At 37.9% G+C, this 26999-nt stretch overlaps 1 protein-coding gene and 1 long non-coding RNA gene across 5 annotated transcripts in view; one reads left to right on the top strand and one right to left on the bottom strand.

The window, feature by feature from the left end:
* LOC125776421 (transcription factor SPT20 homolog) overlaps positions 1–26999 on the top strand; it is a 354201-nt gene that overhangs the window by 225921 nt on the left and 101281 nt on the right. The gene's annotated exons all lie outside the window — the stretch shown is intronic.
* Positions 2338–2791, bottom strand: LOC125776425 (uncharacterized). The gene is made up of 2 exons (XR_007421700.1): positions 2540–2791; positions 2338–2507 (listed from the first exon to the last, which is right to left on the bottom strand). It is a non-coding gene; the product is annotated as an uncharacterized LOC125776425 (long non-coding RNA).

Here is a 26999-nt window from a genome sequence, read left to right as displayed (position 1 = left end):
TTGGTCCGCGTACTTGATTAACCTTTAGCTCCTAAGAGCTTCCGTATAGTCAAAGGGCACCCACTAGATTGTCGGGTTTATAGCTTAAAACTAGACTCGACAATCAGATATCAATCTCCATAACATCGCTCCTGTATGGTGCTCGGTGAGGAATAAGGAACGCCTATGACAGCCGCCTGCAGGCCGTCTTGACTTGCCGTCTTGCTATTGCTCTACTGTTTTGCTCTGTTTACCCTTGCTTAGGTTTTTTGGACAGAGTTTTTGTCGCTTCGTTCTGTGAGCGATTCGTTTTCTGTAACCGCTATGCCTGTTAGTTTTGACGATTCCGATTGTTTTCTTTTCAGGAAACTTTTGTATTCCTCCATTATTTGTGTAGGGACTTTGTTTCATCTTCGTCAACTGAGATTTCGGCAACCTAAATTTTGGTAATCTTAGCTAATATATAGGCTGGCACCAACTTGTCCTCACCTGATGTAGGGATTTCTTCATTCTCCTGAGCTGATCCTCAAAAGCAAAACATGGAGAGATCCATATTTGCATTTTGGACACCTTGGTTGCTACCCGCAGCACATCCGGTAGCACTCTTAAGCGTCTCCTGGCTAGAGGCGAGAAAGTGCGTTCGTCAGACTTCGTTGGGGGTCCTGGAGTCATTTTCGACCTATTGGAAACCAGTGATTGTCAATATATTACAAGTTGTCTAGAACTAGAACAATCTATTAGACTAAAATAGATTATTAATTAGACATTATGATAGCACTATTTAATCTCTTAAGTTTTTTTAAGACATTCATAATTTTAACTTTGGTTTAACCAAATAAATAACAAGGAGTTGGACACATATAGTCTATTAAAGATGACTACCACATGCTTACTACCAAAAACATCCCATTCCATCCTACCTAACTATAGGTTTTTCCGTAACAAACAAAAACCAGCAAGTCCCACTAATCTCCCACACTTTGGATATCTTTAATCATCGCAATGACCTTTGCGGCTATTGGATTAAGCTTAATGGTTGAATAACAAATTATATCCCAAAATTAATTATTCTTTTCGCCTTTGTCTTCATTCGTCATATTCATATTTTGATCACAACCAATAGCCACTCAAACGATCGATCACACAATGTGATACCAGATCAACGCCCTCAATTGTTGGCCATGCTTTGTTCAAGTTATTCCAAAGCTCACACGCTGCTCACAACTATTCGGCTTCCTGAGTATGTGTCTGACTTGCTTTTGTTGATTATGTCATTTGCAAATGATGATTTCAGAAAACCGCTAAACGGCTACTGCTTGGAGTTGCTTTTTTTAGGTTACGTTTTGTAAGCTCATTTATTCGGCGCAAACATTTCATTGCGTTTTCATTCATTTATTGGCTTTGTCTAAGTTTGCTAAAATTCTTCAGAGATAAAAACTTGACAGATAGACCCAAAGAATGGAAGATAGGGAAATATAATCCGCTTTATGGATCATCGATTATCCAACGGGTGGCGTAATGCCCCAATGAAATCCCAGAAGTCAGTCGAATTCTACATGAATGTTAGAATGTAGACCATGCGATATTTGACCAAGTTAATAAACGACTGGCAGTACCATTTCATTGAGGTCGAATTCTCTAAGTTAAAAATATATTCCTTCAACCAATTCCAAAGTACAAGGTCCCATAAATTAAATAGGTTCATGTTACTCCATTATAAATAAGTCTTAATAGTTATTAGCAGATCGTTTTTAAAAGAGTTCTCATGTGACCTAGAGAATGGAGACTGCTATATAACGTATATCGATTGGCAGCACTCCTTTATTAAAAGCTTTTTCTTGTCAAAAATGCTTTCAGCAATGCGACTGCTTCTGTAATGAAGATTCTCACCAGCTATTTAATTTGTAATTCTTCAGTTACTAGTGACGGTACTCTTATTATAATAGAGGCGCCTAAATCACTCAATTTTTTCTAAAAACAGCGACGCATTAACGTCTGTGAAACAATACTTTCCGACTACCAGGATGTCATGAAACGTGCAATTACTGGTGATTTATAGTTATTTGTTTTTTTTTTTGTTTTGTACAACCTTTTTTATGCCCGCGTAAAGATCTTCATATTTATTAGTGTGTATTCAACAATACTTTATTTTCGACGCCAAAAGTTTGTCTGGTAACTTTTATATACCACTGGGTCAATGGAGTCATATATGATCTTGAGAGTATATTCTCAAGTGGGCGCAACTCTCCGTTTTCGCTCTTCCTTTCCTCAATATTTCCATCATCACTAAAAGGAGGGCACTGGGTATTGATCGGATGGATGTTTTCCAGAAACATAATGAAAGCGCTGTATTTATTTATCAAACAAAGCTCAAAGGAGTGATTTTGTTGTTGGCTTATTAAAAATGAGTATTGATTAATTCATGAATCATTAACCGCTGGTGAACGCTTTTACAAGCGAATATAGAATTGAATACGTTTCTAGTGTTCATTCATTCATTTGTGCTGTGTCTATTGGCATGACAGCTGCTGTGGATTGAGTTATTTTGTCTCACACAAACGTGTTCATCGTACGTCCACGAATAATAATTTTACTAATTAACGATTTTGTTGGGTTTTAGATTGACTTTTCGCATTTTTATTTACATTTGGGATGGCTCATTAAATATACATATACATTAGCATACGACTGAGTTTAGGGCACGTATTTTGATTATAATTTGCGATGTTTTTCTAATTCTTATTAGCAGTGGGCCCTAAATGAAAGAAGCTGGTTTAACCAAGCGCTACAACTTGGCCTGTGGCATTATACTTTTTTCTATTTAAATTTGTTAAAAAGTTTTGACTTATTTACCGAGTGTAAAATTCACCAGTGGTTGATACGATATCAATTAAATTGGCAACAAATGCCATATTTTCGAAATACAACAAATGTTTTTCTTTCTATTTACTTCGATATATCCTTATTAAAAAACACCTATCTTGTTTCAATATTTCTGATTTTTGTCATATAAAGTGAAACAGGTTTGAACATAAACGCGAAAAACTCTTACATTCTTTGATAGTATTTTTTGTATTTTGAGGACAGAAAACCATCTGCAGATTACTGGTTAAAACTTGTGAAAAATAAATCGAAACTTATTCGGCTAATACTTATAATTATTTTTGTCTTCTCTATTGGCGTAGACACCGCTTACGTGGTTATAACATCCGAGGCTGTAGTTTCTTTTTCATTGGATGCGTTTTTACTTAGCGGGTCCCAAAACCAGCGCACAACCCTAGGTATTGATGATACGCCTTCAAACGCATGTTCCTTGGCTACCCAAAGATTACTTCGTCTAAGATCGGAAGTCATAAGTCATGTGCAAAAGAATCGTTTCTGGTCCACTTCCAAGTAAGAGGTGCTTAGAGAGCTTTCCTCACTTGCGTGCACTTCTACACATCCTCGATCCTCCTCTGTCTGTCTTAGTAAATAAAAATAACAATTAAAATATGCATTTGTAACAGAAAAATATTAAGTTCTAATAAAAAAATATTGCAAAGTAATTCTAATAATTGATTAGATCTCAAAAGCAGCACTGCTACACGACCTGCTAAGCGCGCCTTTTTTCGCATTTCATACTATATATCTCCGTGTGAAACCAACCTTTAGCTAAAAAAAAATGTATTTGCTTTTGGAGAAATCTGCTAAATTCCGTTAAATCAGTGGTACCTTACAATTTTTATTTATAAACCGTTACGAATTCGTCCCGCACGAACTTAGTTTATGCTTACTTTGCAAATATTAGTTTAAATTTATTTGTGAATTTCTAATTAACTGCTGAGCCGCTGAGCTGCTGAAGTGCCTTTGAAGTTGAATATTGTAATTAGCTGGGCATTTAGCTACGCCATCAAAGACCGCATCAAAATTCAAATTAAATTGCTTTATTAAACGCGCCTAAATTATTTGCTCACATTGCTGTTGAAAGCAACAGACAATAACACTGAAAGAAGAGAGAAGAGAAACTGTGAATGAGGTGACCAAATTAACATTTAGACATTTGTATTACACAAAATATTTGGTTTTAAATGAGGTGTTCGATGAATGCTTGTAGTTGTATGTATTTGGAGGCAATTTGCATTTATTTTCTTTTTGTAATGAAGTCGAGTGTCTAACAGCAATAATGCCAGCAATATCATCAAGAAGCTTAACAAGCTATATTTAAACCCAAAAGGTTGTGCCTTATCTGCGGCCAAAAGCCCATGCATATTTCTCGAACTTCTGCATATTTTACCAAATCTAGCACCCTTTTTTGTTTTTTTGGTTTTTTATTTTTGTCCACTAAAACATGTTATCCACATGCCCGACAATTAAAATACCAACAAGTCCAGTAATTGTGCACTTACAAGTACCCGCAAATAACTTAGGCTCGCAACCGCTCGCAGGCAGCATGACAATATATGGCAAGGCGCACCAACGCACTGCCGCAGCGCGTCCTTAAGCAGCCAATAGCAGCACAACAATAGCGCTAACTTTGTGGCAGCGGACAGCAGGCGACTTAATTGCTTGATTATCTCATCCAATTGTGGTCAATTGGCAACACTAGCTGCCGTCCCTTTGGCAAAAAAATGTCACACATTCTATATTCTACACATGCACACATCTCTATTTGTGTAAGTATGTGTGTTGCAGTTTGCCCAAATATGCGACATGCGTGTTCTTTTGCATAGTATGCGCCGCAGTTTTACATGCATAAACAAACCCTTACTGCGCTTCTCTTTACCGTTGCAGCCTGTCTTTGCCTGCCATTGTAGTAAATTCCTTTGTTGCCTTGCTTTTTTGTTTCTCATTTACTACCTTTTAATATTGGCACTAAAGTCGGCGATAAACCGGGTAAATACAAAGTATACGCCATTTCATTTCGCGTCGTATTTAGTTGCATGCAACATTGTTTGTAGACTGGCTGTTGTGAATTTTACGTCTCTGAACTTTCCAACTCTATTAGGCATTAGCATCTTTGTTTGAATCAATGCTTTCGCGTTTAAGTTCACTTTTCGTTTAATGCCCAAAATTATTGTGCTCTTTTATTTAAAATCGATAGATATACAATTTGAGTCCTTTAGTTGCTGAGCGTATTGCCTCTAGACATGACATGTGATTAGTAATTGATTAATGTTTTTATGGTCTAAATAGCGAAATAAGATTAGGTTGGTTTAGTCTGGTAGGCCAATAAAAGCCACGTAGCAGTTTTGATTCTTTGCGATTCCAGATCGAGTTCAGTTTCTAGGTCTAAGAGGAGTAGTCTCCTTTATGATGCACTTGACCCGAATTTTAACAGACTCTGCGACCTCACTATCGATACTTCCTACAGTATATCACACCGAGTGGACTCCAGATGCTTTCAGCGTAGTCTTGCCAAAGCGGGACAAGTGCACAAGAGATGCTCCATTGTTTCCTTGGTGTCCTGCTCTAAACATTTCCTGCAGTCTTCTCGATCTGTGAGCCCCATTCTGTGGGCGTTTGTCGCCAACAAGCAGTGACCAGTTAGTATTCCCATTATGTTTCTACAATCTCTTCTATCAAGTGTCAATAGGAATTTTGTGTACATCCGATCTACCGTTTTTCACATGACTTTTGCGGTTTTGCACCCAGGCAGCTCGTTTTTTTTGATTTTGGTTTTATTTACCATGCTTCTGTCCAGATCATCGTATAGACAATGAATGAGTTTCCCAATGTTGATTACGTTTTCGGATGTTAGCCATTGCCATCGATTTTCAGTCCTGTCCTGCTTGCCAAGACACTTCTGGCCGATAAGCGAGACGAGGCTACTGCCTTGATTGTTGCTTGGCTGTCTACGTAGATGTTGACTGAGGAATTAAATGTTCTATGTTTAATTTCCGAGTTGAAAAGTAGAACCATTTAGTACATCTTTGCCCAGCCGCCATTGCCTATCGAGATATGCCCGAAAGTTTTATGTAAATTCTCCTGCAGCCAGTAGTCGTCTCGTCGATTTTTCTGTCCAGTTATTTATCACGTAACCCGTTGAAATCCATGGTTCCTGGACTGAAGCCATGTCGTAGCCGTCCTTCTCTAAATTGAGAAGAAGCTCAGCAGAGATCTTACTTTTGTGGAGATTCACCTGGAGTTTGAACCATCACACTGCTGACTGGGTTCTTTCTCTACCTCCACCTCCTGTAAGACAAGTGAAGTCATGGCTACTCTTCTATGTAGTATATCCTTTTCTCCCTAAAGCGTCAAATCTTTTTGACCATGCTTCTAAAATGTGAAAGAGAAGTTGGCTTACATCACTGTAGGGTGATTTCGAGAAAGGATCCTATTGAATCAGACAGAGTAGAGTTGAACTAGCATGGATTCCGTGTAGTGCTCCCATATGTCGAAGTACATGGATTGTTCTTGAATATGGGGTAGATCTCTGTCCCCAATAATTTATGAGACCAAAAATCATAAGTATATATTTCTACCTTACTGAACCTGTCTGTTACCTAAAATGTCTAAAACGAGTTCTCAGAAAAGATTCCTGAGTTCCGTTCTCCGTTCGGTAACTTGTGGATAGGTCCCAAAGTACAGAGAGCATGTTCAGTTGTCAGCGATGAATTGATGAGCGGTAACACCGCTTGTTGCATACCTTACTTATGCTGTTGCAGAAACAACAACAACAACAAGTAACACTATCAACTGAGCAACTGCCATAAAAGAGGAAATATGTGCTAATGCTAAACAAAAGAGCAAGTGGCAACTGGCAAGTGGCGATGAGTCCCAAGTAGTGGCACCATACAAATCCAAGTAAGGGCAATTGGCTAAGCTGCAACGGTATATGCAACATCAGCATCAGCTATATAAATGGCAGCAACATTTGTTCCACAGCGACAACGACATGACAGCCTTGTAAGTATTGTGCACACAAAGCCGTTGACTTACACACGTAACACTCTGACTAAATGTTAATGTTTGTGTATGTTTGTTTGCGCGCGGGGCATCAGCGATCGTGCCGCGATAAAATAATTGAGCATACACACGCATTACTCTAGGAGCGGCTGCAGCGCTTTAGTGTCGCGCTAAGGTGAAAGCTGCAAGCTTAGCCAAGCGCTTAAATTGTGGAGCGCGCGCAATACGCGGTGGCATCTATGCTCGTCGGGAATTTGTTGAGATTGCGCAGTCGAAATGTTCCAACCGCCATTTATGGCGTTGGTAATTCAATTGGACTTACCTGCCTTCCGCGACAATGTGCAGCGCAAGCTGAACGCTGCGCATTATCTTAACTGCGATCGTACCAAAAGCGATGCCAAACACTTGCCCATCAGGCGGCATGAGAACGTCGCCTCGTCGGCTGCGCTAAGACGCGACTACGAGAATAAGGAAAACTATTTTATTGCCTTGCCGCTAAGTGAGCGCGCCAGTTGTTGCCGCTGTAGCGCAAAGTGTAAATGAAGCGCGCATGAAAAGTGCCGCAGTCTGCGAGGTTGCGGTGCCGCGCGCCTGACTTTATGTTGCACTGCACTGTTATTATACGCCGTCCGGCTGACTGTCTAACGCGTACATTTAAAGCGCTTAGTCTAGACGCTCACCTGCTTAGCGGCGCGCGCATCGTGGTCAAACGCGCCGAACGCGCAGGGAAATCTAAATGGTTTCGTAAAAGGGTTTCAACATCTTGCCGCTATCGGCGATTGTTGTCGCCGCGCCATATCTTCTACAATACGGAGCCGCGTTGGCCGATATGGCAGTGAGTAACGCGCGCACATTTTTAGCTCTTTCATCGCGCTCTAATGGCATGCCAGTAATGCTCTTGTGTATTAACAGCTGCAATCGCCTTTAATGACCCAACACGCTCTACAGCTTGGCTGCAGCTAAAGCCTTCTCTGGCAGGTTGTTGGCTGAATAAAGTAATTTTGCTTTAGGCCACGTTGCATACACAGATAATGTTGCTGATTTCCTGCCGTTTTATTATCGAGCTGTTAGTCGGCTAGCTACCGCTGGGCGTGTTGTCTTTCATATGGTCTTCTTAGTGTTACAACTACGGCATAAAGTAAAAACTTAACGTCACAGCATTTTTATTTGATAGGCAAGGTATGATACGACTAAACGCGTTAAGTGAAATCGCGAAAGCGAAAACGACTCGGTTGGTTTCAGCTAAAAATGGCGTTATACAGTTCAGGCGTTGTGGTCAGCTTAAATAATCATTAGCTTAAATCGCTAATATTTATGTGGATAAGTTAGTGTACACAGTATATGTTAGTGTTTATCCCACTAAGGAGCTAGCTTTATATAAATCTGAAATATAGTTTTCCAGTTTACTGTCCTATGTATGGTATATAATATTTCCTTTAACTCCAATTGTAGCTTAAGCCTGAAATGCAACTTATATAATATGATCTCACAGATCAAATCGAAATTTGTTGCAAAAAACTTACCTAACCTCAAAAATATGTATCTAGCTTGAGAAATTGTTAGGTCTGAGTGAATTTCGCGAATTAAAAATTAAGATTTGGGTACGCGATTTTAAGGGGTTATATCCACTTGCGAGGCAGAAAAAACGCGTTTTTTTGTGAATTTTTTCCAAAGAGGAATTTTATTTTATACATTAATGAAAAAAATGTACTTAAACAGAATTTAATGTACTTTACAAATCAGCGGTTTATTTAAAAAAATATTGGATTTCCTAGATCCTGTAGATGATCTGCGGAGAGACGTCCAAAAAAAGGTGCTTGGCGGTGAGCAAGATATCTCTGGTCCAAATTATCTGAAAACCAAAAACCAAAAATATTTAGTTTTGTGATAAATAAATACAGGTAATGATCGAAGGTCTAGTCAAAATTTTGATTTTTGACAAAATGGCGACGGTTCAAAAAAAAAATTCAGTTTTTCATGAAAATTTTTCACTTCAAAGTGGCTTAAAAAATCGAAATTATTGTCCAAATTCTTATTCCTTCGATCATTACCTGAAAAATATATCTGAGTAAGTCGTGTGAAAATTTCAAACCGATCGGTTTAGCGGTTTCGGAGAAATTTTGCTCACCGACTCTGAAAACACGGTTTTGAGATAAACGCGTTTAAAGTTTCTGGAAGGATTTACGATTTACGTGCTCCGCCTACTTTCGAACGCTCGGAAACGTTCTTAGTAAAACGCTCATATCTCCGACAATAATTGTCGGATCGATTTGAAATATTCAGAGAATATTCTTGAATATAAGTACATTCAAAAAATGAAAAAAAAAAATCGATTTTTTGAAAATTACAAGTGGATATAACCCCTTAAATTGATTAAATAAAAAAATATATAAAATTTGTAATTGTTCGAAAATATTTAAACCTCTGTTTATTCGGAAATGTGTTGCCACATAGCTGCAAATATTATTTCAAATTTCTTAATTAATGAAATTGCTCGAAAATGCAACAGCAATATCAAAAATGCAAAAGAAATACGTAAAAAACGTTATATTTTTCAAGGAGTTGCCACCTAATTATATTTTTAATTAATCTTAAATGAATGAAGATGCTCAAAACGGCGATATCAGTGCCAAATATGCACGATAAATATGTCCAAAACGTTAAATATTTTCATAGGGTTGCCACCTAATTAAAATATTTAATTCACCTAAATTATATAGTAATTTAAAAAAATAATAGTTTATCTTCGCAAACCAAATGCCACTTATCTATTTGGTAATCAGCTTCATACAGGGTTGCCACAGTAAAAAAAAACTTATTCACTTCAAAAAGGTATATTAAATTGTTCTAAAAATTATAAATCAACTTAAATAATGCATAATATGCTGAGTGATCAGCTAAAGAAAGTTTGAAGAAACTTTAAAACTGGCATTAGTGGAAAATGTGTTGCCACATATCCGCAAAAACTTTGAAAAGTAAATAAAAAGACTATGAACTATAACCAGCAAACGATTTGTAAGCCTTAGGTGCTATATAAATTTCATAGGGTTGCCACCATTTTCAAAAATTGGGATCAATTTGGCAAAACACGCATATATTTTCTTTAAAATATACATATATGTACGTAACATAACTTTATACAGTTTTTTAGAGAGATGCCATATTCGCACAAAAAAGATAAATTCTCAAATTTAAATCAGTAATTTATATAAAAAGTACTATTTTCGTCAAATAAAAATCAGTATATGATAGCATGTGGTTGCCACCTATTTATTTTATAGAACTCATATTTTACATATACAATATTTCATAACAAAACATAACTGGCAAAACCAATTTAATATTTTTGTTATGCTATTTTTTTAACCGAGGATGCCCCATGCTAGCATTTCTTTGTAGTATTCTTTATCATTTATTTTTTCGGTGGTAACTTGTTCACGCGCTTTTAACAATGTTAAAAAGTTTTCAAAAGCTGGAAGACACTATGTTTACATACATATATACACAGAACTCAAGTAGGTACCCTCATATGCGTACATTTTTACACACATATGCATATTATTAGCGAGGCAAGTGCTAAAAGTTTCAAAATTCACATTCAGAATTGTGTTGCAAACAACGCACTGCCACTGCAGCCAACACCAAAAGTGTTGCATTTGCAATAGTAGAAATATGCGTACCAATGTTGCATGATGCTCACACCACTTGAGCTTTGAAAAGTTGAAAACTTTGTCAGTCGCAAATGCAAGCAAATACAGCTACGTGTGCGCGAAACTCGCACAAAATTGTAAACATTACTTGCTACTCATCATGCAACATGCAAGTACAGCGTGGTTTCTGCAGCATATGCCACTTGAGCGAATTATTCGAATTTCAAATTACATTTTCGCATGATGTTGCCACCCGGGCCGCTCCTCTACTATCACTGCTTGAAACTAACTCTTCTTATAACTGTTCGTAACTTTAGCTTGAATGTTGCTGCTTCTTGCATATTTGAAATAGCTCGTCGATTGTTGTGGCTGCTGATAGTGACTGGCGCGTTGACTCGTTCTGAACGGCTCTATCAACGGCGTTGTCATGTGCTACGTTGCTCCAATTTTCTGTGTTACCCTTTCACTAGTATGTGTATATGTATGTATATCAATAAGCAGCAGCAGGCAATAGAAAGTCCTGCTATGAGCTGGTACATGCGCATCTGCAACATCTGCGGGGTTTTGTCGTGGCAACAGGCACTAGCTGACACACCCCTCTGCGAGCGTTTCTTCGGGGTTAAAGCAATTAAAATTAATGCAGAAATTTGATTTTATGTTCACCCTAATGAAGTTTCAGCCAATGCGGGTTACTACGCTTTAAGCATTAAGTAAGTGGCAGCGGACACATGGAGGTGACTGATTTCGTGTGTAAAGTTGAAAAAGATGCTTAATTTATTTAAATTGCGCTGCCAAAGGATAAGATGGCATGTGCACGGTGTATTTATACTTAAAATATCTTAGCATACTCGACGTTGTTTAATTACATAATCACGTTTTTAATAACTTCAGACTTTAATTTCATTAAACACCTCTAGTGTTGGCTCTTTTTCTTGTTAGATCACGAAGATTATTTCTAAATCTGTAACGAGAATGGTATTTAGATAATTTTGCCAAAACTTGAATATAATTTAATTTGTAGCTTATCTTTTTTACCTCACATCTGTAATACACAATACCAGAAATTTAAAGCACACGGAAGTCCCTTCTAGTTAAAGCAGCTTATTTATAATATTTTGTAATATTAGTGAAAATGGTGTCAGCTATATTTAATATATACCGATACTGTGAGACACAGACACAGAGGCGGTCCGTAGTCTTTAGTTTGCTGCTTAATTTACTAGAAAGTGCACCTGCACTGAACAGCTAAGACTAAGCTAGTTCATAATCAAATAATATTTTGCTTATATTCTCAAGAAAGACGTAGTCTAGTCTACGGAATTTCGAAATACCAACTCAATATCAACTTTTCTTCATTCGCTTATATTTCATTAATTGTACTATTTCCCATTGTTATCGATAGCTATAGAAAATTTTCACTTGAGAAAGAAACGAGTTTAGTTTTAGTTTTTAATAAATTATAAAAAGAAAATTACGTTTAGAAAATTTAATTGACATTGATAACACCGGTCTTCAGCAATTCTTCCTTAATTTCGTTATTTTATATTTTAAAATAAGAGTATAAAATAGTTCTGCATTTGCTTTTATGTATGTTAATGCGATGTCAATAACTTTGCTTCTAACGAGCACTCTTTTGAGATCTGATAACAGGAAATAATCGCTGGGGTCAGATTTGTAGAATACGGTGGATGCGAAAGCAATTTGAAGTCCAATTCATGGTTTCTTTGACTTCTGGCACTGTGCACTGTCTTGATGAAACAGCATTTTCTTTTTCTTCAAATACGGCCGTTTTTCGGCGATTTCGCTGTGTAGGCTGTGTAAAAATCGCTGTTGATGGTCCTTCCTTTTTCAAGGTAGTCAATAAAAAATATTCCATTCACATCCCAAAGTACAGACACCATAACCTTGTCAGCCATCTGTTGCGTTTTTCCACGGTTTGGAGCGTATTCATCATATGTAGTCCACTCGGATAACTGTCGATTGGACTTCGGAGTGAAATGATGGAGCCATGTTTCATCCATTGTCACATATAGACACAAAAACTCGATTTACTGCGCTTTAACGCCTCCAAACACTGCTCCGAATCGTCGTTGTTTATGGTCAAAAGTGAGCTGCCGCGGCACCCATTTTACGCACATTTTTCTCACGCTCGAATATTCGTGAATGGTATGATGTTCACATTCAATTGATATCTTTAGAGTTCCTGCTATCTCGGTTGATTGGTCTGCATTGGTTCTTCGCGATCTTGTCGACTCATATCGTTTCACAACCATATCGTGTTCATTTGATTTATTACCGTGCGACTTCTGAACTTAAAAGGCTTGAATGCCGAAGCATGATTGAGGAGACAAAAATAGAAGAAGATCTTGAGGAATATTCCGACTGTTTCGAGGATTGATGAAAGCGTTGGCTAAAGTGCGTTTTATCGGACGGGGATTTCTTTCAAGCATATAAATTCGATTTGAAAAATAAGTGAAGAAACAATATTTTATAAACAAATCCACTATACTCTTTAATCACAGTAATTTTTTGAATATCTTTTGTGATTATTCCTTCCTATAATTATTAGTTGTTGATTATTTGGATGCCCAATTTAATTGGAAACACCACCACTTTATTCTTAGCTTAATAAGTTACTTGTGAGGTATTAGTCACGGTAAAATGCCAACTTCATTGAAATTTACTCACATATAATAGGTTGTCAAAAAAGTCTTGGGGTATTTGTATTGAATTTTCAATTGTTCATAAAATTGGTTACAATAATACAAGTCAAATATGCGCCGTTTTGTTCGATGACGCGTTCCCAACGAGATGCCAACTTCATAATGCCCCTCTCATTGAAGCTCGCTTCCCTATTGGCAAAAAACTCGGAGAGCCAATTTTCACAGGACTCTCTTGTGGCCAACTTTAGACTACCAAGCGCGTTCGCCATGGACAGAAACAGGTGGTAATCACTTGGTGCGAGATCCGGACTATACGGTGGATGCAAAAGAACCTCCCATCCGAGCTCCCGGAGCTTCTGGCGCGTCACTAAAGATGTGTGTGGCCTGGCGTTGTCCTGATGGAAGACAATTCGGCCTCTGTTGATCAAAGATGGCCTCTTCTGCATGAGTGCTGCCTTCAAGCGGTCCAGTTGTTGGCAGTACAGGTCCGAATTGAGCGTTTGGCCATAGGGGAGCAGCTCATAGTGGATTATTCCCTGCCAATCCCACCAAACACACAGAAGAACCTTCCTGGCCGTCAATCCAGGCTTGGCCACCGTCTGGGCCGCTTCACCGCTTTTCGACCACGACCGTTTGCGCCTTACGTTATCGTAAGTGACCCACTTTTCATCGCCAGTCACCATACGCTTCAAAAACGGGTCGATTTTGTTGCGATTCAGAAGCGATTCGCATGCGTCGATACGGTCAAAGATGTTTTTTTGCGTCAATTCGTGTGGCACCCATACATCGAGCTTCTTAGTGACTCCAAGCTTCTTCAAATGGTTTATAACGGTTTGATGACTCATGCCCAGCTCTTGACCGATGCTACGGCTGCTACTATGCCGGTCTCTTTCGACCAATTCAGCGATTTTATCGCAATTTTCGACGACAGGCCTTCCGGAGCGTGGCGCATCTTCGACCACCTCTACACCAGAACGAAAACGTTGAAACCATCGTTGTGCGGTGGAAATGGAAACTGTATCGGGTCCATAAACTGCACAAATTTTATTGGCGGCTTGAGATGCATTTTTGCCTTTATCGTAGTAGTACTGTAAAATATGCCGTATTTTCTCTTTATTTTGCTCCATGTTTGCGACGCTATAACTCACGAACGACTTAAAAGAAACGACAATCAATCAAACACGTGTTAGCGCGTGAAATGAGCTTTCCAAAAAGGTATAGCATGACCCGAACGCGACGAATAAAACTAGAACTACGCGCTTTCAGCGCCAACTAGCGAAAATACCGCCAGACTTTTTTGACAACCTATTACAAAGGATGATTGTGCTAGGCAACGACTACCATATTTCCCAATATCGCTGAGAATCTATTTATATCCTCGTAGCATACAGGATCGATGTTGGGTTGAAAAGCAAACGAGTGGTATCGAGCTGGAACCGTGAGACGACGTTTTTAATCGCAACATATTGTAGCACGCGGGTTAGGTGCCGGTAAACGAAAAGTAGTGCTTACGCTGCGCTGTGTGGTATCGAATGTAGATGTGCGAACTGTATGTGACGAATGTGTTGAACCCGCTCAGCAGACCATCCTTTATGTTTAGTGGGTTGATATAGAAGTGTGGTGAGTTGTGTTGTGTGGTAATGTATGTGTTATGGTGTTATCGGCTGTGGTATATTAGCTGTGTCTTGCTAGGATGGGGCAGTTTTTTCCGGGTAGAGTGGGTGGATGCTTAACTCATTTAAACAGTTGTATATATGAGTAGTTATTCTAATTTCAAGGGTGCAGACTAACACAATTATCAATAGTCATCAATATCAAGCAAAAATCACGCCAGTCCATCTTGAGTTATCAATGCCTAAACCGACTCTTTTACTAAGTTATATATATTGAACAACGTGTATACGTGAAGCTATTTCGAATACTTTTTGTTTAACTTTGAAGGAATTTTTAAAAAATTTTGTTCAAAAATAGTCTAGTCTCTCGGAAACTATATTTACTTGTATATCCAGACCACTGTGGAAACTCAACAATTATTCTTTTTATGTGGGAGCTTTTTTCAGGAAAGAAATTTTTCGCATCCATACTTAACATCATTATGCTACTGTTGCAAGTTTTCATAACAAATTCATAAGGCATTGTCCACCCAGTGCCATAAAACCAAAGCAAGTTGGATAAGTGTCAATCCTAAGTTCATGCCATCTTTTATTAAATATGTTTATGTATCTTTGAAATCATAACCTACAAACTGGTGAATTTTGTACGTAACACATTCTGTCCCACAAAAATTAACTTGGTACAACAGCAGCTTGCAACCTAATACGTACAATTTTAACATTCTCCAATCAAAATTTTTATAATTTCTGAAACAAAAAAAATGCGAAAAACGTCAAAAATCAAATTACAAATTAACAAAGTGAGTTTGGCGAAATATGCAAATGAGTTGTAACTCGGCACGTCACCCATTACTGCTCGCAGAAAACAATTTTTTGTCTACTCCGGCGTTACTCAAGCGCCTTTGTTGTGTTTAACGAAGTGTATTTTTTGTTGTTTTTGTTAAAAAATTTATGCACATTTGCGTTTCTTCTTATTTGCACTGCTTCCTGGCGCTTACATCTGTTTTTCCGCTCGTTTGCTACGTCACATTTGGTAAATGTATTATACATTTTGTTGCTTCTGTTGTTGTTGCAGACACTTTTGTACTTTATTACTTGACGCTCAACGCTTTTACAGCAAATAAATTATAGTCACTACAAACCCTCACACACACACACACACACACCCAAATGGACAGACATTCATATGCAGCACCCACAACGGTGCTTAGTACGTGCAATTGGCTGTTGCACGTTGCGCGAACGTCCGACAGCAGTTGCTGCAACGTGCGCCATATCCACCACACACACACACACACATGTGCATACACAAACCGACAAATAAAGCGCCAGCTAGACAATGAAATGTTTAAACAATAGACAAGAATGAATATTTGCATGTTTGTAATGTGGCACGTTGCAAGTTGAGTGGCCATTCTTCATCAAGTCGCAGAGCACTTGCACTTTCCCTGCTGATGCTAAATTAGTTGGTGTATATACATACATGTAACTTTGTATGTATGTATGTATATATATATAATTTGTTTTTATTGCTGTTGTTGTCTATCACTTTCTTGGTCATTTGCATTTTTCGTCCAATTTCACAGCGGCGAAAGTTTGCGAGATTTCCTTTTAATACCTAAGTTAACAGCTTCCACTGCAACAGTAGCCGCCACAACAACAACAACGAACATTAAGTTTTCAGTTTTCAGTTTTACAGCTCCACTGGCGCTATCAGCATCGCTGACACGCCTCCGACTACCGTTTTGCATTTATTCGCATGATTTAGTAGTTTTCTCCGCTCGAGAGTGTTGATGTAATGATATAAAGGGGATACACGAGATTTTCATTGCAGCGTAATAACTGTTCACTAACTGATTGCATACTTGCCCCTCCTTGCTGCAGCAAACTTTCGCAGTGCAAACCATCACCTGCCTCACTCGCCAATCACTCATCCTTGCGGGGATTTTAACTGTTCTTCTTTGAAGAGTTGGAAATTATCACCACTAACGGCAGCTGCATACAGTGGTCGCTAATACAGCGAGTACTACTCAAATTTATTTTTGAAATACATAAAGTTAAAGTGCTAAGGAATTCAGTTGCACAACGGCCCGACGAATTGAAGAAAAAAAGCTTTCTATGAAGAAGTCCAACAAAGGATCAAATGTTGCTCATATTTGTGCGTTTTTTATCATTCCGACAGCACAATGTGAGTGATATGGATAGACCGGATCAAATGGTAGTCAAAAGGTGCAAAGTCTGTGCTTTAAGGCGAGTGAAGAAAATCTCCCAGTCGGATGTTCCATTCATATAGTTGGTTGGCTAGATGGAACACATAGCTTTCTTTTTTTTTTGCTTATCGTAATTCATTTTTCCACACCAGTCACAATCCGGTGCAAAAAAAAAAAAACTTTTTTTTTTATGTGTTGGAGCAACATTTCGGACATGCCAAATCGTCTTACCACATATATTAGCTTCAACTCATGTTATATGTCCAATCTACTGTGGTTAATGGTTAAAATGTGATTTTTGGTCAAATAATCGGTCACAAGCGTCGTAATTCGAATGCTATACCTCTAAACTATGGGTTCCACCAACAAGAGTGACGTGTTGTCCAAATGAAAATACTCTCAACTGCACTCAAATTTCGTCAATAGGGGTTCTGTTTTTCTCTTATTTTAAGCAGGTAACTTTATGTTATCTGATGATTTGAAGAAAATGTAGATCAAATGACCACAATAGCTCCGTTTGCGCCAAATTTCGATATTCCGATGTAGTATTTCGGCTAAGATTTCGGCTATTCTGCGCCGAATGTTGTCATTGCTCCTCGAGCGTTTCTAGTTGATTGGCGTAGACCTTTAATTTAAGATACCTTCAGAGAAAATAATCTAGAGGCGTTAAATCGCATGATCTTTATGGGCTGCGACTGATTTGATTTCAACAAATTGCAAGGAAAAGTAGACTAATAACCGAATTTCCTGCCTCATTTTGAAAAAAAATTAGATCCCATGAGACCACCTTACCAGAATCCGCTCCAAACTTGTAATTTTTGGGGATGTGATTGCATTTTCTGAACCACGACGACGATTTGACTCACTCCAATACCGACAATTTTGTTTGTTGTCAAAGCCATTAAGCCAGAAATGGGGCCAACTGAAAAGACCATGTTTTGCTCGAAAAGCTCTTACGGTCGCCAGCGGAGAATCTAAATTGTCGTAATAATCTTGGACAATTTCCAAGCGTTGTACCAAAGTGAAACGTGGCATGCTGAAATGGCAAGTCTTACTGAACACACTGAAAAAATTTTGCACAAATCCGTCGCCATGTTCGTTGGTCGCCACGAGCTCTCAAAATCACGTCGTCACTATTGGTAGACGCTGTACAAATACCTTGGTACACATGCGATTAAATATCGCCAATTAGTACGGCATTACGAAAGTATGGTCGCCCTCGTAATTCGTGATCATTTCGCCAAAAACTCAACCCATATCGTTCCGCAACCACCGTATTCACCTGATCTGGCGCCGTGCGACTTCTGGCTGTTCTCCAAGCTCCAAAGACCGCTCCGGGGACACCGTTTTTATACGATAGAGGAGATTCGAACCGCAGCGAAGACGCAAGTGAAGGCCATCCCGGAAAGTGACTACAACCAGTGTTTCGAAGATTGGAAAATCCGTTGGCATAAGTGCATTGCATCGGGAGGGGATTACTTTGAAGGAGATGAAATTGATTTGGAAGAATAAATAAAGAATTTTCAAAATAAATACAGTGTCACCTTATTTTTTTGAGCACAGTAGTATCTTTTTAAATATGTTAATGCCCATATAAATATGTAACTTTCTCCAAAATATATCGACAACTAATATTTATAATTACTTGGCTGCATAATATATGATATGACCTCAACAACTTACTTCATTTTGGAGAACAAGAAAAAATCACACGGAGCCAAATCTGGTGAATACGGTGGTTGATGGATGGTATTCATTGCGTTTTTGGCTTTAAATTTGGTCGCAATCGTGGCTCGATGTGAGAATGTATTATCATCATAAAAAATTTTTGACTTGTCTACAATTCCAGCCGTTTTCGATGGATATTCTCACGGAATCACTTGAATACGGTAAAATAGAACGCTTAATTCACTGTCTGTCCTTCTGTGGCAAATTCATGATGCACCTAACGTCGAATATTCATAAAAACAATGAGCCTCACCTTATTTTTTGAGCGGCTTTGACGTGCTTTTTTTGGTTTCGACTCGTTTTTTTACCTCCATTCCGATGATTGCTGATTGTTTGCATGCCAAACTCATAAACCTATGGCAGTTATAATGCTCTCCATGAATTTCTTAGAATTCGCACAGAAAATCATGTTTACAGTACACTTTTTCTCAAAAAATATCAGAAAAAAAATTTACTCGAATTCGGATTTTGTATATTCTGTAACTCGATTTTCGGATAAAATATTTGATAGCTTTTGAGTTGTAGAAAGCAAAAACGAAAATTGTACGTATTTATTCTGGCACAGGGTGGTACAACTTTCGCATAATTATAAATTAGATCCGAATTGCGAATAAAATACATTTTCGAATCGAGTTACAGAATAGGGCTCCAGCTTTATCGGGAAGATTCGAGCAAGAACTCGTTTCATATCCAAAATACTCACTAAATACTCGAACGAACTCGCGAGAGATTTCTAGCTCTCTTGCCATCTTTCTAACACTTGCCTGGCGATTTTCAAGCATCATATCCTTCACTTTTTTAATATTTTCATCTTGACTTAATTTAACTATCTTATCATTTTATATAATAAGTTTCAATAGGCCATAAATTTTATCTTAAATGATCTTCCATTCTTCGCAAATTATTTTCACTCCTTTGATGAAACGCTTTCTCCAGTACTGCACTGTACTATCCCTCCAAACCCCTCCTCTACATCTTCCTCAACAATTTTCTTTCTGGTCTTATGTGTCGCCCAACGCAAGCCAGAGAGATTTATTGCTTTAGATGCCAGTGCTGTAAAGTGTTTAAAAGCTAATGAATTTAATTAAAGTTGTTTAGCGGCATCGTCGCTTTCAACCATCTTCGGCGTAACCAAAAACCAACAACCATATCTCCCACCATCAGCATAAAAGCCAAATTATCGCTTGGCTCGCTTGGAATTCAAAGAATAGTAAAGCGCCCGCTTTATGTTTGTATGTGTCCAAGTAACGTTTTTGTTGTTGTGCTGTTGTTGTTGTGCGATTTTGCGATAAGTACTTAAGGATTTGAATTTATTTATGCCAGTGCGCGATAATACAATGGCGAATCTGCGGCACCCCTTCGCTTATTTGCATACCCCAAGCGTAAACTTGTATGTGTGTATCTGTAAGCACGTGTTTGTTTGTTGCTGTTATACTGCTAATACCCAGCAGCGCCTACGCCTTGTTGCGCCGCTGACTTACAATCTAGCTGACAGGCTGTCAGACTTATTGGTTGTCTAAATAACTGACTCTTTAAACTGCGCTTACTTTGGCTTGACTAACTGCTACTGTTGTTGCTTGTGTTGTTGTTGTTGTTTCAGTTGGCCTGCGTGACTGCGTTGCCGTCTTGGTTCGGTTGGCAGCACATAAATGTTTAATTTGTTTAAATTGCTACACTTTGCACGCCACTCGACTCCACTCGCCTCGCCACGCCTCGCCACCCACTTTGCATAGATAAAATCGGTGTTAGCGTTGTTTTGATTTACTTTTCATGGCACTTTTTAGTACTAATTCGTGTTGTTAAATATTTTATATGCCGTGTGTGCGCTGAATAATATCTTAGCGCTTTTGTTTGGCTATTTGAGATTTTAATTAAGGCAGGAAATGTGAGGAATTTAAATTTCTAGAAATATGAGCTTTGGGAGCTTTGCAAACCTGTGGGGTTGTCGGGTGCTTGCTGAGTTATAAAAGAATTCAACAATTTTTTTTTGTTTTATCATTAGAAATTGAAGTAATATTTGGAAAAATATATATAAAGGGTGATCCATTTCGAGGTTCCCTACTTTTTTTAAAGAAAAAATACCGAAACTTCAAATTGAATACGCAATGCTTATTATTATTCGAAGGAACATTCTTTGTCATTTATTTTTTGAAGATTATCTCTTTCAAATTTTGTCCGCGGGTACGACTCGGATGTTCCATTTCGACTGGTAACTGGCGAATGACACGAGTGATGTTTTGCTCCAAGGACCGAATCGAATATTGTCCGCTTAGACTTTAGACTTTACATATCACCCGCCGTTAATTTTTTTGGATGAAATTACAGCTCTTGAATCTCTTCAGGTTGCTTTTCATCCCATATGTGGTAATTTTGCTTGTTCACATACCCATTGAGCCAGAAATGGGTCTCATGTCTGAACAAAATTTGACTCGAAAACTTGGGGTCTTCTGGGAACTTTTCAAGAGCCCATAAAGCGAAGCGATGTCGCTTGGGAAGGTCGACCGGCTTCAGTACTTCCACACGGCTATTGAAAGAAGTACCTCGACTTGGATCACTCTTTACTTTTAATTAAATCAAAAACATATACATATAAAGAAAATATTTCTATTACTAGACGCGCAACTAAGTTTTTTTAATGAAAATTGAATTTTATTGCAAGGAAATGGTTACAAATGAATTATTCGAAGTATTGCGCATCGCTAGTCAAACATTTTCCCATCTTTCTAGCATCTTCTGGCGAATACCATTTTAGTAAAACTGTGCATCTTGTCATGCCAACCAAGATTCAACCCATTTTTCGTTGGCATCCTTTTAGTGGAGCTGCTTCTGAGCCAGACCACGCGCCATCGAGCGGAAAACTTAGTAATACAAGGTGCGTGTCAAAGTAAAGAGGATCTTTTTGAATCTAGCGCCTCTAGGTGGCGCCATTTATATGTCGAATTGGGCGTTGGAATCCGCTATCTTTATCAATTGTCCAGTGAGAATTTCATGACATTTCATAGATTGGAAGTGAAGTTATTGCATTTTAAGTGTCAGTATGTTTGTGATGTCGGTGTGAAAATGAACTTCGAACAAAGAGCCAATATTAAATTTTGTTATAAAATTGGTAAAAATTTTACCGAAACGTTTTAATTGATGAAACAAGTTTAGGGCAAGTTTATGGAAATGGAATTGAACATCTCCAAAACATCGATTTATGGCATTTTGACCAAACATTTAGGCTTACGAACGGTTTGTTCCACACAAATTGACTGACGACCAAAAATTGCTCAGAATCCAACATTCGAAGGACGATTATTTGACCAAAATCACATTTTAACCATTAACCACCCCCCGTATTCACCTGATAGGGCACTGTGTGACTTCTTCCTTTTCAGAAAAATGCATTTGCTCATAAAAGCGTTATGCAGACGTAGAGGCCATTCAAAAGGCTTGCACCGGCATACTGGCGGCCATACCGGCCAACGAGCTAAAACACTCGTTCGAAATGCTTTTGGACCGTCCAAGAAGCTATATTGAAGCAGAACGAGACTCTTTTGAATAAAATAAATTGATTTTGCCGTAAAACCCATTTGTTCTGTTTTTTTTTTTAATTAGAATAATTTTTTCGTGTCTCCGCTAGTATTTAGTCCGTTTTTCGCATGTAGTCGCTTGTGTGATCTAAAAGTAAAGCCACCAAAGCACATATTACGGGATGGCCCCGCAATCGCCAGAAGAAGAAGACAGGCTATCGGACAATAAATGAGAGAACACATTACGTTCATTAATCCAAAAGCTTTACGAAGCCTCATAGATTTGATTGACTTTAACAAAGTGTTGGAAAGGAAAGGACAATAAACCACAGGTCGTAGTGCTTTCCACAAGTTTCATCTATTCTATGTCAGTAATCTGTTCTATTCGCCAGTTTCCCTATTTTAGCCAGTTGAGAGCAACTTATGACTGAAATAAAGCATATTTGAAACTAAAGTTTACTTGTTGATAAGATATTATATAGATATCAAAAAAATTAAAATTTGTAAGAAAGTAAGGTTTTATTTCTTTATGAAAATAAAATTTATCCGTGAGTTTGGCAAATTAAAAGTAATAACTATCTAATAAAGTATATAAATTAATTTTTAAGAAGCAAGCTAATAATGCAGTTTTTAACGAAGGGAAATGCTATTTTTAATGATTTAAATCAGATGGCAACCTCATAGTAGTATTTTTACAACAAATTTTAGTTAATAACGTGGACTTCATAATAATTTGCCAATATTTTGTTAAATTTTTTTTTAAAACTTTAAAGGTGGCAACCTCGATAACTAATACTTAAATCTTTGATATATTTATAAAATGTATAACCACATTACTTATAACATTTTTAAATAATTAATTATTTTCAAAGTAGGTGTCATAAGATTGTGAGATCGAATAAAGGTGGCAACACTGGTAACTCATAAACTCACTTAGAAGTTTCAATTGGTTTACTGTTTGTGAGAAAAAAATATATTTCTTGATTATTTCAATGAAACGATCAATTATTTTGTAAAATGACTTATTTCAAAACATCTAAATTTTAACTTAAGTTCAAGTATAAAAAAACGAATCCAAATCTGTTGGTGACTGTTACTTGATGGCGGATAATTTTATTTAATTTCATTCTTCAATATTTTAATTAAATTGAAATAGCTTAGTGAGATGTTTTCAAATTTTTTTAATTTTTGACTTGTGTCATTTTTCTAGTAAACTAGCAATAAATAAGGCACTATAGAAAATAAATTACTTTTACATTGAAATTTCGAAAACTACGTGTTTCAGCATTCAAGCTGAGTATAACCCACAGCTAACTGTAAAAATATCAGCTAATTAATGCAGCAATTTATTGCATTCCACCCACCTCATTTTCCATAAACTTCCCATGTTAAGAGAGTCTTGTTCAGCTGACGGAATGAAAACTAAATAATTTATGGCAGCCCGAACCCGTTACTAATTGTCAATAAAAATGCTTGAAGCAAATTACCGCATTCATTTAATCGCTGCGCCATTATGAAAATACCAATAAACTGTCAGCGAGCGAAGAGAATCGCAAAAGCAGCAGGAGAACGGACAATTAATTGAGTCGCGAATTGTCTGCGCGCGAGCGATTATTAATTAAATCACTAAACAGCTAATTATAATGCCAGTGGCACCGCAGCCACCGCGTGACCACGCCTGCTGCCCGCTGCTGCACGCGGCCAGCGGAGGCAATGTGCCATTGCAAGTGTCACTTGAGAGACGTCGAAAGCGAGCGAGACATTAAAAATGTGGAGAGACAAATATTGACAGGTCCAGACGTGCATTCACACATATATACACACACACACACACTCGTCTGACAGCGAGTTTGCATATGTGCCTGTGTATGTATGCGTGTCATATAAATCAGCTTACAGCGCAGGCATGACAAAGCGATAAAGCATTACTGACGGATTTCCATTATTCATGCTGCACTTGTTGCCTTTTTGCACACCGCTGTTGTTGTATGCAGTTTTCTAGTAGTGGTGGCATAGTACTTGCAATTCTAAGCGGCAATCAGGCACCGCATACGCCCCGTCACACCGCCGCCCAAGCCTCACTGCGTTAAGCTTGCAATTGCGTTTAATAGCTGGAATGAATGAATTACAACTTATTGGCGCCGACGATTATGACTGCAAATTGCCTGCAATAAAAACTCATTTATTTCTTATATTTTTAGAATAATGCGCAATTAATATGCGCAACAAATTCGACGTTCTATGCAAACATTTTAGTATTGAGTATGTAAATATGCACGAATATACTTTTATATAGTTGTGATAACATATATATTTATATATATAGATGTTTGTATATATATGCATATATATTTATTATAAACACCAACAAACACTTTGGCCTCTACGTGGCACTTAAATCGCAGACCGAGCGCCGTCCACCGAAGTGCGCTCGCAACTGTCAATTAAAGGCGAAACTTTCTATGCATTTCAATTAGACGCGTTTTTATGTCTCTACTTACAAAATGAAACATTAATCGTTTATAAATAAATACTTTGATATATTGTATGTCTTCATCTATGTTTTAATTCGGAGGAGCTGTTAATGAAATTAATAAAAATATATATCTTACTAGATCCATATATTTTTGAGCATATATGCTGACTCTGAGCTGTTGAGAAATCAAACGAATTTTGTTATTGGTTGGAAAAGGAATAGAACTATGCTTCTAAGCAAATTGAAAATTTTAAAATTCGGTATATATATATATAGTGAATCCCATTTCGAGGTTATCTACTTAAAAACAAACACAGAAACTTCAAATTTAATAAGGACTATTTATTATCATTCGAAAGAACATTCCTTAGCATTTACTTTTTGAAGATTATCTCCTTCAAATGTTGGCCGCGGCTAAGTCTCAGATGGTCCTTCCGTTGAGTCCACATTTTCTATGACTCATTCGATCATTTCGACTAGTAACTGGCGAATGATATGCGTGATGTTTTGCTCCAAGGCCTGAATCGAAGCGAGATTGTATGCATAAACTTAAGGTTTTACATATCTCCATAGAAAAAAATCTAACGGCATGATATCACACGATCTTGGTGGCCATTCGACCGGTCCAAAACGTAAAAAAATCTGCTCACCGAAGTATTCTCTCAATAAATTCATTGATTGATGCCATGTGGGGGAAGTGGCACAGTCTTGTTGAAACCAAATGTCGCTGAGATCACGAGCTTCAATTCCAGGCATCAAATAGTCGGCTTTCAAGGCGCATTAACGGTCGCCATAGACGGTTCTCACCGACATCATTTTTGAAGAATATAGACAGATGATTCCATTGGCCTACCAACCACACCAAACCGTTGTTTTTTTTTGGATGAAATGACAGCGTGAATCTCTTTACGTTGCTCTCCGTCTTTTCATCTAGAAATGAGCCTCAACGCCGAACAAAAACGCGAAAACGTCGGATCTTCTAGGATATAGCCCATAGAGCGAAGTGATGTCGCTTGGAAAGGTCGAGCGAATTCAGTTCATGTACAAGCTGTATTTTGTAAGCTTTCAATTTTAAATCTGGACATAAATGCCCCAAGTCGTTTCATACGTCAATGCGAGTTGCTGCGACCGGCACCAAATCGACTCTCCACGGTCTTCGTGTACACTCTAAGCTGCGGCTGCTATCTCCACTGCTTGCTGGACGTGGTTTACCTATTAATTAGCGGTTTTCCATGCTTTTAAATTTTTGTAATTTTTTATTTCCACTTTTATTTATGCTTTAAACTTTTATTCAAATGAGAAGAAATTAAAACTGATTTATTTTTTTTTTTTTTTTAATTTTGCCTTTATATCTGAGTTAGTATAATGGCCAATAAAGCCTCATTTCTGAAATGCTAATAACTAGGGACGCATTCAGTTTATTTTTAATTGGTTTGTTATTAATATTTTTCCCCCAACTCAAGCCGCGAAGTTTTGCAAACTCGAAATTTAAGTTGCGATGATTAATGGCATATATGCAATCCAATTTTTTTGCGAAAACACGAATGCAATTAACAACGAAAGTATAAAGCTGAATTTGGATCGACAGTAATGTGTTGAGCTTATAGCGAACTCCAGTGGTTCCGACCTTCAGGGAAACCTAACAACAAAAATTCTCTCTAGAAGAGAGACAAAAAGTTCTATTGAACAGGTCAAGAAACTGGTCAATGTATGAAGAACTATATACGTATATAGAATATTCAGATATATGATCGTGATCGGATCAATTGTCTTCCAGTAATTCAAAATGCACCTCATTGTAAGGAATGTTTCACCACACTTTTTATTTAAGAAGAATCTTATCTCAAATATCATCTTCATCAATTTTTTTTCTGACTTCAATCGATTCATATCAGACATCTTAAATATACCTGAGATGGGTTGGTCACTCATCATCTCCGTCCTGCTATAGCGTTCGAGAGAAAGGGTTTGTGGAAGATTTATGGCCTTTTGCGCATTGACAACGGTGAATACCTCACTCGATGGAACGATCAGCCGTACGAGATATACGGCGACATTGACATAACTCAGCGGATGAAGAGACAGTGGTTTTGCCAGCTAGGTCATGTTAACCGGATAGTGTTCTCTTCTATACAGCTTTAGAAGTTTTCGTTGCAGTACTCTCCGGTGGAAGCAGAGAAAGACCTCCACTTCACTGGAGAGATCAGGTAGAGAAGCACCTTGGCTGCACTTGGTATCCTGAATTGACGGCAAATAGCGAAAAGAAGAAAGCGCGCTGTCGTT

This window comes from Bactrocera dorsalis, chromosome 2 (assembly GCF_023373825.1).
Source record: "Bactrocera dorsalis isolate Fly_Bdor chromosome 2, ASM2337382v1, whole genome shotgun sequence".
Taxonomy (NCBI): Eukaryota; Metazoa; Arthropoda; class Insecta; order Diptera; family Tephritidae; genus Bactrocera; species Bactrocera dorsalis.
The sequence above is the reverse complement of the archived record's forward strand: the minus strand, read 5'-3'. Positions and strand labels throughout refer to the sequence as shown.